Genomic DNA, 17,863 nt, shown 5'->3' on the forward strand with positions numbered 1-17,863 from the left:
CAAAAAAAAAGTATGTTTGGCGATTTTTACTGGTTGTAGTAAATTTTATATCAAAACAGTTCAGTTATGCTATGGTCACACTGGCAAATATTTGACAGAAATCAAAAATGAATCCGTCACCACAGCCAAACCACAAAACATATTTAGCTCATATGGGATATATAACATCACGGTAGGATTATTTTCCAAAAACCGTATCCACATATTTGGAAAATGGTTCTGTAAAAATGTTTGACACTCATTTTGGTCAAATATTTGCCTAGTATGACCATTGCCGTACACCACTACACAAGATTCCTGGTTAAGGCTAGTTGAACCGTGAATTTTTCCAAAAAAAATTGATATTTTAGGATTTTTCTATCTCGATGCGAAGACATCCCTTTATGATATACCTCCAGATATTCCAAAAATTTTTGTAAATGCTTCTCTGTTCAAATATCACACAAATTATGTTACAAAATTCTTATCATTCGCCAATTAAACAAAACTAAATATGGGCAGCTGACTTGAAAAGGCTGTCGAATGTGTCCCCTAGAATTTTGGAGTAATTTATAGTCGGATTTGTTTCATTATTCACTCTGATATTCAAGTGCCTGCGTAATTCTGCCGTCTATGCAATGTGCCGATTTGGTGGCAGATATCCTCAAATTTCTAACTGATAAGATTAGCAAGGTAGGAGTTTAATGGATCGCAGATGTCATCAACAATGAGCCCGGATGCCAAGATTATACAGTCGTCCGGATATGATACAATCTCGACGATGCCAGGACGGGGTGGAATGGAGTTTACGTTGAAAAAAAGTGCGGTTGATATAACCCTATCTTGTATTATCCCTAAATTCAACATACTATTGGTGCCCGCACAGATATTGCAGAACCCTACTCTTTGTTTCTGCCAGTAGGGTCGTATTTTCGGTATGGTTGACTGTATCGTATGCTATCGCGCCACGTGGACCGTCCTGCCATTTGGGATGATTGAATACTCTATTAATGTATGCCGTAATGACACGTCGTCATGCTATGTACATTACGGAATCCATATTAAAGATAAATCGGTTTGTATAATTCACCTTTGCTCGAGGGTTTTCCTGGCTTCAGTAGTTGAATCACCCTTCCAATTTTCCAGAAATCGGGTATAATAACCCAGCAAAAAAAGAGCTTCCAAAAGTAAGTAGTGCAAACTTGGATCATCTCCAATGAATTTTACATGGGCTTGTCATAGGACGGAAGTACTCCCTTTTTGGCCTTTGTATTGCTTTAGAAGTTGTGACCTGGGAGTTAATTTGAATGAAGAAATTTAAAAAGCGAAACAAATTTTTTTCAACCAATTTCACTTCTTTTTCATCAATAGGTTTTATTACACAATTATTTTCCTATTATCTAATTTTTACAATTTGAAAAACTTTTTCGCTCCGACCAGAGGTTGAACCTGGGTTTGCTGGTACCATAACAGAACGCCTTAGCACACTCAGCCACAAACGCCATTGAACATAAAGTGTCGAAAGGCCAATTCAAATGTTTGTGATATGATCGTAATACGACCATAAGGAATAACATTCTAATTGCTTCTCGAGATGTTATTTATTAGTATGAACGAAAAAATAAGAAACGCAGGTTCAAATCTTTTTTTATTTATTATTTTTTTACTTTTTTTTATTAATTTCTATTTTTTTTTAGTTTTTTATTAGTTTTCTATTTTTTTGTAAAATTTAATTATACAAAATTTGCACTTAAAATAGCCCGATTGCGTTCTTTCTAATACATGTCCAAAAGGACTGCATCGGAAGTAAAAAAAAATCATTGGGGGATCCCAAGATGCGCTTTAGAAGAAATGTTTGTGGACTTGTCCAAAAGGACTGCATCGGAAGTTGAAAAAACTCGATGGGGGATTCTGGGATGGGCTTTAAAAGAAATGTTTGTGGAACAACTTCCAATTTTTTTTTGCTGGGAAGCTATTCCAAGGACAAATTGAAGAGTCTGGTCAAGAACTCAGCTCCCTGTATTCCCAGATGCTTCACCACTAGCATAGAAACTACGTCGGGTCCCAGCGCCTTAGATAGTTCGGCTGTGGTAAATTGTAGCTTTTCGCTGGCTCGGAGACAAAGAATGCGACGAATGGCTCGACAAACTGTCAGTTGAAAAATCTCACAACCAGATCTCAAAAATCTCACTGACCTTTGCGATCGGTCAACATCACGTCACCAAAGGTGATTGAAATTCCATCATTCCTTGTAGCGGAGTTCGTGTGGGCTATTTACTATTGACCACAATATACCCGTGCCTGCGTCAAGGATACATAGTTTCGAGTGCTCTAACCATGGTTAGGTTAGGTGGCAGCCCGATGTATCAGGCTCACTTAGACTATTCAGTCCATTGTGATACCACATTGGTGAACTTCTCTCCTATCACTGAGTGCTGCCCGATTCCATGTTAAGCTCAATGACAAGGGACCTCCTTTTTATAGCCGAGTCCGAACGGCGTTCCACATTGTAGTAAAAACCACTTTGAGAAGCTTCGAAACCCTCAGAAATTTCACCAGCATTACTGAGGTGGGATAATCCACCGCTGAAAAACTTTTTTGGTGTTCGGTCGAAGCAGGAATCGAAACCACGACATTGTGTATGCAAGGCGGGTATGCTAACCATTGCACCACGGTGTTCCAACCATATGTTCATCACACTCGTCGGCGAGTCCCGCCGCTTTTGTCGAGAAGTTGGGCCTAACTTAAAGCAATTCTTCCAGAGGGTATGATGATGATGGTTTTCTTTTGGTTGATAAAAGTCCGACGTTCAGAGGTTATGAAATCTGAGGGCCGGTCAGTGGTGAGAATTATGGGGAGTTGGTCTGATTCCAGTGAAATGACGGAACAGAAAAGACAGGCGATGCTAAGGAAATGTCAGGGGAACTGCTGCAATCACCTATTCGTTCATGGTGCAAAATTTTGAATATTTTGAGAACAAGATCAAAAAGCTCCTAAAAATGGTTAATTCTTATTTATTTTGGGATTTAACATCCTTGATTTAAAGTTAACTTAAAATCCTGTAAAAACACCAATGCGTCCGATATTCAAATTTGATATCCCTATATCCTGGACTGTGCAATATGAACTGGGTTTTTAACTTCTTATTGACATCACTCAGTGCTGATTTCCAGGTTTGGTTAGATATAGTGGTAGCTCTTTATTTCACGATCACTTAGACTTTTCAGTCCAAGGTGATAACGCAGTGCCATTCTAAACTAATTTCCTACATTTCCAATAGTAAGCCTCGGATTTTTGTTATTATCAAATTTCATTATATAAACATATTTTTTAGTTCAATCTCAGAGTGTACTTCATCCATTGCACATTTTCAGTCTCAAGATATACGTTGATGTAACACATACACTTAACCTTTCTGATGCAATTCATCCTTAAAAAAACAAAAAAGATCACACGTATACACAGCAATGATGCGCTCTGGTCCAGAATGGAGAAAAATAGATGGCAGAAGTGAAACTATAACGGCATTTGACCTCTTTACATCGAGTAATCCGAAATCTGCGAAGCATAGTAAACAGCGAAATAAGCAAACCAAAAAAAAATAAAAACAACTAAAAAGGGTATAAGGTGACACAAAGAGCTGCGAAATAAATAAACTTAAACACTCTAAACGCACACAATGATATGAGAGCGCACACACACACTCACTCACACGTAAATATACACATTCCTATACACACATCGAAACACTCTAGTATATAATTCAAATATAGCCAAGTGATTGCTATAATTCCGTTTACTTCCATAAGGTTTCCACCACTGGACTGTGGTTTCAGACAAAATATGGAAAAACTTTTCAAGGGTCCCATAGTTTTGATTATATTAGGATGGATAGGAGATATTGCAAATTATATACTATGCCGACTCGTTTGCCTCGGGAAATAGAGATGCACATAGACGACAAAGCAGTCAATCAAGTACTTGGGACTAAGACTGGACTCGAAACTAACGTTAGAGTACCCTACAGAAAAAGCTGCTACGATAACGTCGAGACTGAGCAGCCTGATGGCAAACATAGGAAGCCCTCTACCAAGCTGTAGAATGATGCTCATGTAGATGACTAACAGTATACTCCTCTACGGAAGCGAGATCTGGGCGACGGGCCTACAGAGACGGTATAGAGTAAAAAAGCGACTTCCAGTACAGAGAACAGCAGCTCTGAGAATCACTTCAGCATACCGCACGGCATGGGGGGAAGCCACATTAGGTAGTGATAGCAGGAACGATCCCAATAGACCTCCAGGCGATTGAGCGGCAAAAGGTTTTCGAAACTAAACAACAAAGCGCGACGGACATGATACCGAACATTCGACAAGAGACCAGCGATAGATGGCAGGAACGATGGTGGAACGAGACAAAGGGAAGGTGGGCACACCGTCTTATAACCGACATACAATTATGGCGAAAGAGAAGATATGGGGAAGTAACGTATAACATGACTGGGATGCCCTCTGGTCACGGATATTTTCGAAAGTATCTTCATCGTATGCACCCAGAGCAGGAATATGATCACCTCAAACATGTTTTAAGAGCAAAATGTTATTTTTGGGTGGTGACCATTTAACATGGTTGTCGTAACCATGTTATTTTCTCGCAAATTTTGTATCTGATGTCGGCAAGCAGTTTATATCTGACGATAAAACAAAATTTTTGTGACAAACATGTTACATGGTCAACATACAAAAATAACATTTTGCTCTTGAACATGTTTGAGGTGATCATATTCCTTCTCTGCATATGAGGAAATGCAGCTCAGAGAACTGTATTCTTCTTCTCTGTATTCAGAGAAGAAGAAGAGGCCGTGGATGATGCTGAACATACATTCTTTAGATGTACACGGACAAAAAATATTTTTTTTCATATGTTTGGTTGTAAAAGTTATATGTATGGAACGCAAATTTTTAGCACATTATTTTTAAGTGCAAACATATAATGTTCATAAAGTAGCATGACATGTTTGCGACATATATGTTAATATGTTACAACATATTATTTTTGGGACAGAATATTTTTTTAAATATAATATGTGTGGATTCAATCATATATTAATTTAGAAATTGTCCATAAACTTATATGTGGAGCCACCGTGGTGCAATGGTTAGCATGACCGCCTTGCATACACAAGGTCGTGGGTTCAATTCCTGCTTCGATCGAACACCAAAAAAAGTTTTTCAGCTGTGGATTATACCACCTCAGTAATGTTGGTGACATTTCTGAGGGTTTCAAAGCTTCTCTAAGTGGTTTTACTGCAATGTGGAACGCCGTTCGGACTCGGCTATAAAAAGGAGGTCCCTTGTCATTGAAAATAGATATGCTTGAAGCAGAATGTGTTTGGGAATATATGTTTAGAAGCGATTTTGTTTGAGGGTGTAGTCGGCGGACAACACTAAAAGATGAAATTGGAAATTCCTCTCCGAGAAATATAATCCAGAAGATGGGAGAGTGAGAAGAACTGGGAGGATATAAGGCGATTTGTAGAACACGTTCTCTGCAGGAAAAAGAAGTAATGCGTAAGCGGTACCGAGTAATGCGTAAGCGGTACCGAAGTAATACGTAAGCGGTACCGAGGTGGTAATCATACCTCGAGGAAAGAGGGATAGGTTTTAACCGGTACTCATTTGGATTCTGGCACACGGGTGGAAACACTGTCAGGTGCATAAAGCACCACCACCCGTAAAATTAAATTACAATAAATAAATTAAGGAGAACAATTTTTTTTTTTGGAATAGATTTCATGCATTGTTTCAGCTTACATAGTATTAATTTGTACTTGTTTATATATCATCTATTAAAAAAAATACTCCAATTTCAATCAGAAATTTCAAATTCCATAGAATATAGAAATTTACAATCCACCCTATTATATTTTATGAAAGTGCTTTACTTTGAAAAATATATACGGCCAACTCAAACAAAGTAACCAAATCAATTTCCATAATCACTTTGTGTTTCCTTTTTTTTCCTACTTTTTCTCAAATCCTTCTTCACTTTCCCAACGGAGGCTATATTTTGTTGCATGCCTTGAGTATGTCTATGATGGTGACCCCTTATGTTTTGTATCCCCAGGACTATGCTTGTGTGGTTTCCGATGTTTGTTTTTACATTTTGATGAAAATGAAAAATGATTCGAATTTGAATGAATTGTTTGTTGACTTATTTGTCAGGCTTCTGTTGTGGGAACGAGTGAGGGACAAGTTTAAGTTTCCTTTCTTTGACTTTCGACTCATTCTGATATTTGGTTAAAGACTCACAAACTTGTGTACTTTTCCCCTTTGTTAAGAATAGCAAACAAAACATATCGAAATAGGGCAATGGCATGAGGAGACAGGTCGTTTTCCCGTATTTATTTTATCCATATGAAAAAAATCAAAATCTCATCTACCAGTCTTAAAACCAAATATACTAAAGCCAGAATCCATACCTAAAACCAAAGAAGACAGGAATGTTCCAATTACTATTGTCACTGTATGATACAAGTGTCCGCATGTGATAATGAGCAATGAATTTGAATATCTCATTTAGATATTCTACACTTCCCCAATGTGAGTGAATATAGTCTGAATATATTTTGATTGCATTTTAATAATTAAAGGTTGGCTGATAAGTCCCCGGTCTAACAAAGAAAAACACATTTTTTTTTGTCAAAATTCGTTTTTATTATTCAACATAGTTCCCTTCGAGAGCGATACAACGATTATAACGACCTTCCAATTTTTTGATACCATTTTGGTGTACTCCTTCGGTTTTGCCTTAAAATAGGCCTCAGTTTCGGCGATCACCTCTTCATTGCAGCCAAATTTTTTCCCTGCGAGCATCCTTTTGAGGTCTGAGAACAAGAAAAAGTCGCTGGGGCCAGATCTGGAGCATATGGTGGATGGGGAAGCAATTCGAAGCCCAATGACTTGTGGCACGGTGCCTTGTCTTGGTGGAACAACACTTTTTTCTTCTTCATATGGGGCCGTTTTGCCGCAATTTCGACCTTCAAACGCTCCAATAACGCCATATTATAGTCACTGTTGATGGTTTTTCCCTTCTCAAGATAATCGATAAAAATTATTCCATGCGCATCCCAAAAAACAGAGGCCATTACTTTGCCAGCGGACTTTTGAGTCTTTCCACGCTTCGGAGACGGTCGCTGTCCACTCAGCCGACTGTCGATTGGACTTAGGAGTGTAGTGATGGAGCCATGTTTCATTTATTGTCACGTATTGACGGAAAAACTCGGGTGTATTACGAGTTAACAGCTGCAAACACCGCTCAGAATCATCAACACGTTGTTGTTTTTGGTCAAATGTGAGCTCGCGCGGCATCCATTTTGCACAGAGCTTCCGCAAATCCAAATATTGATGAATGATATGACCAACACGTTCCTTTGATATCTTTAAGGCCTCTGCTATCTCGATCAACTTCATTTTACGGTCATTCAAAATCATTTTGTGGATTTTTTGATGTTTTCGTCGGTAACCACCTCTTTCGGGCGTCCACTGCGTTCACCGTCCTCCGTGCTCATTTCACCACGCTTGAAATTATTGTTGATTTCCCTGTGGTAGAGTCAATCAATTATTGTTGATTTCCCTGTGGTAGAGTCCGAAAACTCATTATCAAGTCAAGTTTTTGCTTCCACCGTATTTTTTCCCTTCAGAAAACAGTATTTTATCAAAACACGAAATTCCTTTTTTTCCATTTTTTTTCACAATAACAAAAGTTGTTTCACAAAAGACGCTCTATCTCACAAACTAATTGACTTACAGACGTCAAATTTTGACACCAATCATTTTAAGGTTGGTACTATATAAGAGTAATATGCATTTTTTTTTGTATGTTGTATTCTTCTTTATTATTGTGTATTTCATAAGGTGTACAATTTTAACTAGATAAATATTAATACTTAATATAAAGAAGTTATATTGATCAATTTAAAGCCATGCTACTTTGTAGCGTCAGGCGTAATTCCATGTCTGTTAGGCGTATTCATTCATTAGGAAGGCTCGATATCTCAAGCAGTATTTTAGGTATTTTACAAGATTATTCCAGCTATTGGTTTCATGACCATCCAAAATACGTACTAATTCGTTTAGGCTAAGATATTCCTTTTGAAATATGGCCAATCTGTTTTCACGAAACACTGGACATCGTGCTATGAAGTGTTCTACATCTTCAATCTCATTTAAGTTGCAAAGATTACACAATTTCTCATTTGGAGTTGCTCCATATCTATTTCCGTTTAGGTCAGTTACTCCTGCTCTCGCTCTAAATACATATTTTACTGTTTGCCAATTCATATCGTCCCTTAAATAATATTCCGACCGCAAATGATTGAGGTATTTATATATTCGTGACTCGCTTGTTTGCTTTCTCTGAATATTAGTGGAAAGATTGTTTATTCTTATCTTATTAACCAACTCCGTTGTAAAGTTATTCCAGTTTTCACGAGTAATAGGGTATCCAGGCCATGATATATTCGTACTAATAGCTAGTGATTTAATTTCGCTCACCCAGAATACTTCCTTTCTAAATAGCAGTTTTGTAAGTTGATTTGGTAGTCTATTCGTGTTGTAGATAAATAGTATTTTTTCAATATATCGTAAATGAAGTTTTAAAGTATGTAGACTTGCTTCCTCTACATTTGTTTCCAGCGCTAATACATAATTAGGAGTGTTCATAGGCAGTCCTACTACCTTTTTGATAAAGAATCTTTGTAGACTATCTACTTCATTGGCGTATCCATACCCCCAAACTTGTGCGCAATATGATTGTATCGACCGACATACTGCTGTATATATTCCCCACTTCATACTCAAGCAAATATCCTTTTTCCCCAAAAACTCTCTCCATGTTGTGTTTATAGCATTTTTCGATTGTTTTGTGCGATCGATAACATGGGTTTTGAAGCTCATCCGTGGAGTTAGCAGTACACCCAGGTATTGGTAGTTTTTTGATACTTTTATATTTGTGCCTTTATAAGTCCATTGTTCATCACTCCTTTGAACCCCTCCGTTGCGAAAAATTAGTACTTCCGATTTTGCCATATTGACCTCCAGGTTCCATAAATCACAATACTCTTCTAGCTTTTGGATCATATTTTGAAGAGTTCTACAATCATCCGCCAAAATAACAATATCATCTGCGTATAATAATATTCTGATATTGATTTGGTCAATGTTGATTCCTCCTTGCAGATATTCATGTAAATCGTTAATATATAGCGCGAACAGCAATGGTGATAATAGGCATCCCTGCTTCACTCCTTCTTTGGTGTCGAAATAGTCTGATATTTCATTACCGGTCCATACCGCCGATCTGGTATTTCTATATATACTTTCGATTAGTTTTACGAATTTTGATGACACACCCATAGAATGTAATTTATAAATCAATGATGATCTTGATATTTTATCAAATGCCGCTTTAAAATCTACAAAGAACCCATATACTTTCTTTTTTTCAGCTAATTTTATGTGTACTATAGATGCAAGATTATATACGTTATCTGCTGCAGAATAATACTTTCTGAAACCGGCCTGGTATTCAAGTAAAATATTGTGTTTTTCCAACCAATTATGTAACCTCTCGTTAAGTATGCCCATCATAACTTTGCTAATAGTGTTCATAAAGGAAATTCCTCTATAATTAGATGGTTGACTGGGATCTCCTTTTTTATAAATAGGGAATATGATTGATTTGGTAAATGAATCTTCAATTTGACCGCTATCTAAAATTCTATTAAATGCTTTTACCAATATTATATGAAAATTGTGTGTTGCGTTGATTATGTGTTCATACGGTATACGATCTTCTCCCGGTGCTTTGTTCAATTTGGCTTTCTTTAATACAGTGTATAATTCATCCGTGGTGATAGGTCCATCTAAATCGACATCTTCATGGAGCATATGAGCGTATTGGATTTCAGTCCTCTGTTCATTTTGACAAAGTAGGGATTTGAAGTAGTTTTTAAACTCAGCTGACTTAATTTGAGCACCTATTTGGGGATTGTGTCCTCGGATTTCGCGTGCAAAGCTCCACCATTCTTTGCTATTACAAACATTGTTTATTTTAATAACGAGTTGTTGATTGTACATCATCTTGCTATCGTAGCATATACGTTTATACTCGCTTAAAGCTTTCATGTATACTTGTTTGTCGGATAAGTTATTGGATTTTCTAAATCTTTCAAGCATCTCAAAACTCTTCTTCCTAGCATTGTTGCATCTATTATTGTACCATCTCTGATTTGGTTTAAAGCTAGGTTTTATATCTCTTTCGACTGTAACAGATTGTTTAATAATACTACTGAGCAGTTCCAGAGTAGGTTCTTCATTATCTCCTAAAACACGACTAAGTTTATTATTCAGTCTTGATTGATATATGTTCTTAAATGATTCTCTCCATATCAATTTCTATGCATTTAATACTAGCGACGCCATCTATGTGTTAGACCGGGGAATTATCAGCCAACCTATTATGCAGAGCAAAATATTGTTTATAGCAGCAGTTCAAAGTAATGGTAACAAAACTAGTCCTTGGTGAGTATCGATATGTGCTCTAGAGTATTTTAGCCACATCTCCTCTATAGGATTTCAGACCCACTATCCCTATCCTATTCTTACTATGTATAGAATGTACTTTATCGAGTGATCTTTTAATGTTTAAAAATCACTGATTGCATATTCATTGACAGGGAGAGAGAGCCTTCAATGTATTCGACAAATTCATGCAATGTGGTTTCAGTAAACCCATCGAAAGCAATCATAAATCAATACCGATTCTAAGGAAATAGGCTCTCCAAAGGGAAGGAAGAAAATTTTTTGCATTGGTGGTAGAGGATTTAAGGAATCCAGCTTTTGACTACTCCTCCTTTAAGTTGATACAGCCATTGTATATCACAGACAACCATATAATAACTCTGTCAGGTCCCAAAAACTAAATGGGATCAGAGCTACTTAAAGCCCACATAAATTATCCTGACCATGGATAACAATTGAGTCTCTGCGATTGTTGTTGTTATAACAGTTTTCTTATGTGATTTCATCTATTCTTGTTTTACGCTTTGGAACATCAGCTTACATCCAGATTAAGGAACTATGCGATGGGATGTGTCCAAAGTAATGTGGTGAGTCGGGTAGGTTTAGATAGACAAGCGAAAATGTGACTAGTGTTATGTGGCCCTAGGTTACAGATAGGACCCACGTCAGCAACGCTGTTATCGATCACTGATATGTAGGAATTGAGGAGGTTGTCCTGTCCCATGTTACATGGTCACCACCCAAAAATAACATTTTGCTCTTAAAACATGTTTGAGGTGATCATATTCCTTCTCTGGGTGTAATATTCTGCCTGATATAGATGGTAAAGATCAACCTTCACATTGGGTGGTGGTTGCCTATCCACAAGATGGTGATTTGGAAGGCTACAGCACACTATGATCTGGCGGAACCAATTTTTTGGCCAAAAATCAAAATTCCAAATTCAAAATTTATTACTGTCATACGATAATAAATACTTTCAGATGTCAGAAAATATAGTTCGTTAAAATATGCGTCAAAAAACCGTTATTTGCCAGGGCTGACAACATGTGCAATTTTCTGCATTTGAACTATGACACGTATTGTGATTTTTAACATAACAAGAACACTTTTCAAAGTAAAGTGAAAATATATTATAAATATTTATAATATGGAAATGAAAGATGATGGTATGTACTATAATCATCAAAAAACAAAATGTGAAAATGTTAATGTGATATGAAATAATAGTGCTATTATATAACCTCAAATTTAAAAAACTAAAAACGTCCACATTATTCCACCTTGGCTTTAAAACAGGATGATTCTAGAACATCTTACGTTTTAAGTCTGCTTTTAGAGGAATAAATGCGTTTTTATTTTAGACACTTTTTGTTTCAAAAAACGAGATTTGCTCAATGTTTGGTTGAATTCACACCGGAAAGAAGAAAAATTTGATAACGTTTTTAACCATATTGCTAAAAACTATGGAGATCTTAGCATTTCAGCGGAATATATTAACTATATTAAAATAAAAGTGCGAAGTTATTGTGTAAAATTGGATCAAAAGCGGCAAAAAGTAGGCAGAAAACTCGACAGATTTAGTTTAGACAATAATGCTTGGTTTCATGGAGAACTTTTGTTCAAACCTATCGTGGATAATAATTCTCGTGTCTAATTTGATAGTTGGAAAATAATATTAGAAAGAAAAATAACTGAAATATACAAAAATACAATATATACATTTTTTTAATTGTAATAAAATGATACCTATAGATCGGTTAATATGGGGGTTATACCAAAACATGCAACGATACCCACCGTATTCGGCACACATATTTGAAGTCCTAAATTACCTATACATTTTTATTTCACGCAAATCGGATAAAAACTACGATTTCTAGAAGCCCGCTACCCCAAATCGGGGGTGGGTTATATGGGGGCTGTATCGAGATGTGGACTGATATTGTCTAACTTTGAACTTGATCTGCGTGCTGACAAAAAACGTATCTGTGCCAAATTTCATGACGATATCACCATTACTGAAAGCTGTAGCGTGATTACAACAGTTAGGCAGACACACGGACATGGTAATATCCTAGAATTTCTATCTGATCAAGAATATATATACTGTATATAGTTGGAAATTGATATTTCGATGTGTCACACACGGAATGACAAACGTATTATACGCCATTCTATGGTGGTGGGTATAAAAATATTAAAGCAGTATAGTTTTATACGCTTTCTCCCACCATGTATTGGGGCAGGCGGGTCCAAAAATGGATTAGTCTTAAAGGTTTTGTCCTTTTGAATCAATGTCTAGAATATTTTGTGGTGAACAACAAGAACAACCGCTTAAGCGCTATGATTTTTGGCCAAAAATTGGAGGCGCTAGTACATAGTGCAGCGATAGCAACCCAGGAGATACTGCTTTGATAACATGTAATTGTGTCTACGCACAAGGATGATATTGGTCTCCGCATAAAGATGATCTAGGGGTGTACTGCGGAGACATCCTGTCGCATTTTTAATGACAGCATTCTGACAGGTCTGGTCAATTGCCGTATATGTATCAGGCCAATTGCTGTATATGTATCCAACATCCCAAGTGCTGCAGGCAAGCGACTTGACGACTTTGTTTCTACGGTGGAGCTTATCACAAATTGCAGTGACATGGGCATAGGACTTGAAAAAGTTGAATGTGGCCCCGAGAATCTTTGGCTAATTAATTTCCGATAAAATATTTGTTCAAAAGTGGTCCGCCATGTGTGTGAAGATACATTAGAAGTTAAAATTGCAGCAAACACTTAGTCGAGACTCAAACTATCACCATAAACACGAATTTACTTTTTCAAATTCGAATTTGAATCTTTACTATTTGGCTTGCTATGCCAAAACAGAGCCGTGTGTGGTATAGAGACTAGGTTCATTGGGAAGGGCTTGGGAATTTCTAAAAAGTGGGAATTTCTATTGAGAATTTCATATCGAAAAGTTAACATTTTCTATAAATACTGGTAGTAAATATGAGAGCTTAGGGTTTTTAAAGCAAAATGTAATATGAAAACCGGGGTATTCCGGATGTATTGGCCACGGAGTCACTAACATATGGTTTGAAGAGGGCTAGGCCAAGGCAAAGCCGTTATAACCTCGAAACAATATGGATGTGTTATGGGTGCCAAAGAAACACGTCCCAAAGACTGGAGTCAAAAAGGCAATTTCGAATCTTCAACCAACGCACGGCAACTCGGTTCCTCATTCCAGATGGTAGTAGTTCCTAGGGCTATGACAAATTAGATCCTCACTAAGCGAACAATAATTTTATGTATATTTCATTGAAAACCACTCCTTTAAATTTAATATTCTGGAAAGTAGCGCGGTTTATAAAAAAAGTCTTGCCTACTTTTAGACGGTACATGTGTCTATAGAAAACATTATGGTAAAAAAGGGAAAAATATAATATTCAACTCAATTTGATTCTATCCATAACTCCGCAAATTGAGGATCAAAATGTACAAAAGATTTGACATATAAGTGAATAGAAATAAAAAGTGGCATAGTATGACAAAAAGGGAATACAAACAAGTATATACGGCCGTAAGGTCGGCCAGGCCGAAGCTTATGTACCCTCCACCATGGATTGCGTAGAAACTTCTACTGAAGACTGTCATCCACAATCGAATTACTTGGGTTGCGGTAACTTTTGCCGATGATAAGGTATCTTAAAACTTCCTAATACCGTAATATATACCGAGTAGTCCATACGTGGTATATATTAAACTTAAAATGGCCCATTAAATACGTATATAATTAAGTTTGACAAAATTTTCTATACAAAGAAAATTTTGACAAAATAAAACTTTGACAACATTTTCTAAAGAAGTAAAATTTGGACAAAATTTTCTATAGAAATACGATTTTAACAAAATTTTCTATAGAAATAACATTTTGACAAATTTTCTATAAAAATAAAATTTTTACAAAATTTTCAAAAGATTTAAAATTTTGACAACATTCTCTATAGAATTAAAATTTTGACAACATTTTCTATAGAAATAAAATTTTGCCAAAATTTTCTGTAGAAATAAAATTTGACAAAATTTTCTATAGAAATAAAATTTTGACAAAATTTTCTATAGATATAAAATTTTGCTATATTATTTTTGTTCGAGTGGCAAGCATGATTATGAACCGATATGGACCAATTTTTGTGTGATTGGGGATCGGCTATATATAACTATAGACAGATATGGACCAATTTTGGCATGGTTATTAGCGGCCATATATTAACACCACGTTGCAAATTTCAACCGTTTCGGATCAATTTTGTTCGTCCAAGTGGCTCCGGAGTTCAAATCTGGGGATCGGTTTATATAGGGGCTATATATAATTACGGACTGATATGGACCAATTTTGCATGGTTCTTAGAGACTATATACTAATACCATGTACCAAATTTCAGCCGGATCGGATGAAATTTGCTTCTCTTAGAGGATCCGCAAACCAAATCTGGGAATCGGTTTATATGGGGGCTATGTATAATTATGGACTGATGTGGACCATTTTTGCATGGTTGTTAGAGACCATATACTAACACCACGTACCAAATTTCAACCGGATCGGATGAATTTTGCTCCTCTAAGAGGCTCCGGAGTTCAAATCTGGAGATCGGTTTATATGGGAGCTATATATAATTATGGACCGATATGGACCAATTTTTGCATGGTAGTTGCAGACCATATACTAACACCATGTACCAAATTTCAGCCTGATTGGATGAAATTTGCTTCTCTTAGAGCAATCGCAAGCCAAATTTGGGGGTCCGCTTATATGGGGGCTATATGTAAAAGTGGACCGATATGGACCAATTTTTGCGTGGTTGTTAGAGACCATATATTAACACCATGTACCAAATTTCAGCCGGATCGGATGAAATTTGCTTCTCTTAGAGCAATCGCAAGCCAAATTTGGGGGTCCGTTTATATGGGGGCTATACGTAAAAGTGGACCGATATGGCCCATTTGCAATACCATTTGACCTACATCAATAACAACTACTTGTGCCAAGTTTCAAGTCGATAGCTTGTTTCGTTCGGAAGTTAGCGTGATTTCAACAGACGGACGGACGGACATGCTCAGATCGACTCAGAATTTCTCCACGACCCAGAATATATATACTTTATGGGGTCTGAGAGCAATATTTCGATGTGTTACAAACGGAATGACAAAGTTAATATACCCCCATCCTATGGTGGAGGGTATAAAAAGTAAAAGTATGACATTTACTGACACACCAGAAAGGTCACACAAAAGTATCACCGCTTAAAAAAGTGGCAACTCTAAAGGTCTATAAAATTTAACTACCGTTCTTGGGAGTTCCCGGGACTAAGTCGAAGACATTAGTCTTCAATCATTCGAGTCTTGTTAAATAGACTCGTGCCAGATTTGTGCTTGAAAGCAGTCTAGTAAAAAATCTTCATGCGGGAAATCCAAACAGACTCAATGAAAGCAAATACATTTCCAAGCTTTGGAGCTTCTGGAAAAATCTGTCAAAATGTTATAGTGAGACCTTTTATCTTTTGCTTAAATAACCGTAGATTGTTCTTATATAATATTAATTTGATTAAAATTGTGAGCGTAAATAAGGTCGTGACCTATGTCCGTGAGCAATATGGTTTCGTGAGAGTGAACGCTATGTTTTAAATGAAAAATTTAACAAGATTAAAATCAACAGAACATTCCATAAAGTTGACGTATGCCAAATTCAAGTAAAATAAATATTTTTCCCAAATATTCATCTTCAACTCATATCTTTGTGCCCAAGAATAAATACAGATGCTATTAGCTTAAAAGTTTTCTGGGTATATTACCAAACTAGAAGTTGCTGACATATGGAAAATGTAATCTAGAATGGGTCGTTTAAATTAAGCTCCCATACATACGTGTGCATGTGTGTCTATGTGTGTGTGTGTGATAGTTCTTTATATCCTTTGGCCTTTTATAGATACTTGTGTCCACAATACTCTTAAGAATGAGGACAATACCAAAGTCATTCGTATCTCTAGTTACCTCGCATTGGATGTTTCTGTGTCGCAATTGTTTTCTTAGAGAAAAATTTGTGGTCTCCCACCTTTTATAAAACCCTTTAGGTAAAAAAACACAAACCAAAAGTTGATGTGTGTGACTAACTTGTTCAAGTTTTCTTGATTTTTTTTGCTTTCGTAGCTCCTTTTGTCTATAAGCTAAAATCGCTTTATGTTTTTAGGTGAGTGTTTGATTGTCTTTTGGGGGAGATAACTACAAAGGGGACAAAAAAAAACTAAACCCGAATAGAAAAACGCAAACAAACTTTGCCATAACCAAACTTTTTTTTGTAGTTTATTTATCCGTTTCCTGTCAGGAACAATCAGAATTTTTGTTAGTTTCCTTTCCATTTCTTTTTTCTCGGTTATGCTTTTTTAATTTAAAGAGATTTTTTGGTTTAGAATATTGTGGCTGGTGTCTTTTTTTTATGAAATGTATATAAAATGGCCAGTGAAAGTTTTATCCATTATTTTAAGTAACTTGTTTAGTTAAAATATATTTTTAATTTTTTTGTTGTCATATTTTATGTATCTTTTATAAGTGAATATAGTGATATATTTAATTGACGAATTGAGGCTTCATAGTAGCAGTTAAATTTTAAAGTTAAATTTTTAATTTTTATTTTTATTTCACTAAAGCCAATTGAACTTTATTTTAGTTCATGGAATTATTGTGTTTGGAGAAAGTTACCTTTACTCTAATATTGTTTTGCGTACTTTAGTTAAATTAACTAGTTAACTAAAGATTTGCTAAATTCGTACTCTTCACAAAATAGTTCATTATTTCTTTAAATTTGTAAAGTTTACTACAAATGCGCCCATCTTGAACTTTGTATGACACTAAAGACATTCTTGCAATTTTGAACTTCATTTTTTTTCCTACAACTTCTACTTCTTTAACAAGTGAAAAAAATTAATTATATCTACTAAATTTTATTGAACTTGTCGAAAAATATTTACTTATTTTTGAGATATAGGCTTGATGTTAGCGTTTGTTATACTATGTAATAAAAATTTTCTAAAAATAATCAAAATTTTCTAAAATTAAGCAAAAATTTTCTATCTCACATTGTATCTACACAAAAAAAAATATTTTTTGTCTTCAATCACAAAATTAATTGATCCAATTAATTTTTAATTGAATCACAGATATGATAGTGTTAATCACCAACATCAATTAAAAAATTAATTGATCCAATTAAAATTTTAATTGTATTTAATACTATTAATTTCTGTGATT

Source organism: Haematobia irritans, chromosome 5 (genome assembly GCF_050003625.1).
Source record: "Haematobia irritans isolate KBUSLIRL chromosome 5, ASM5000362v1, whole genome shotgun sequence".
Lineage (NCBI taxonomy): Eukaryota > Metazoa > Arthropoda > Insecta > Diptera > Muscidae > Haematobia > Haematobia irritans.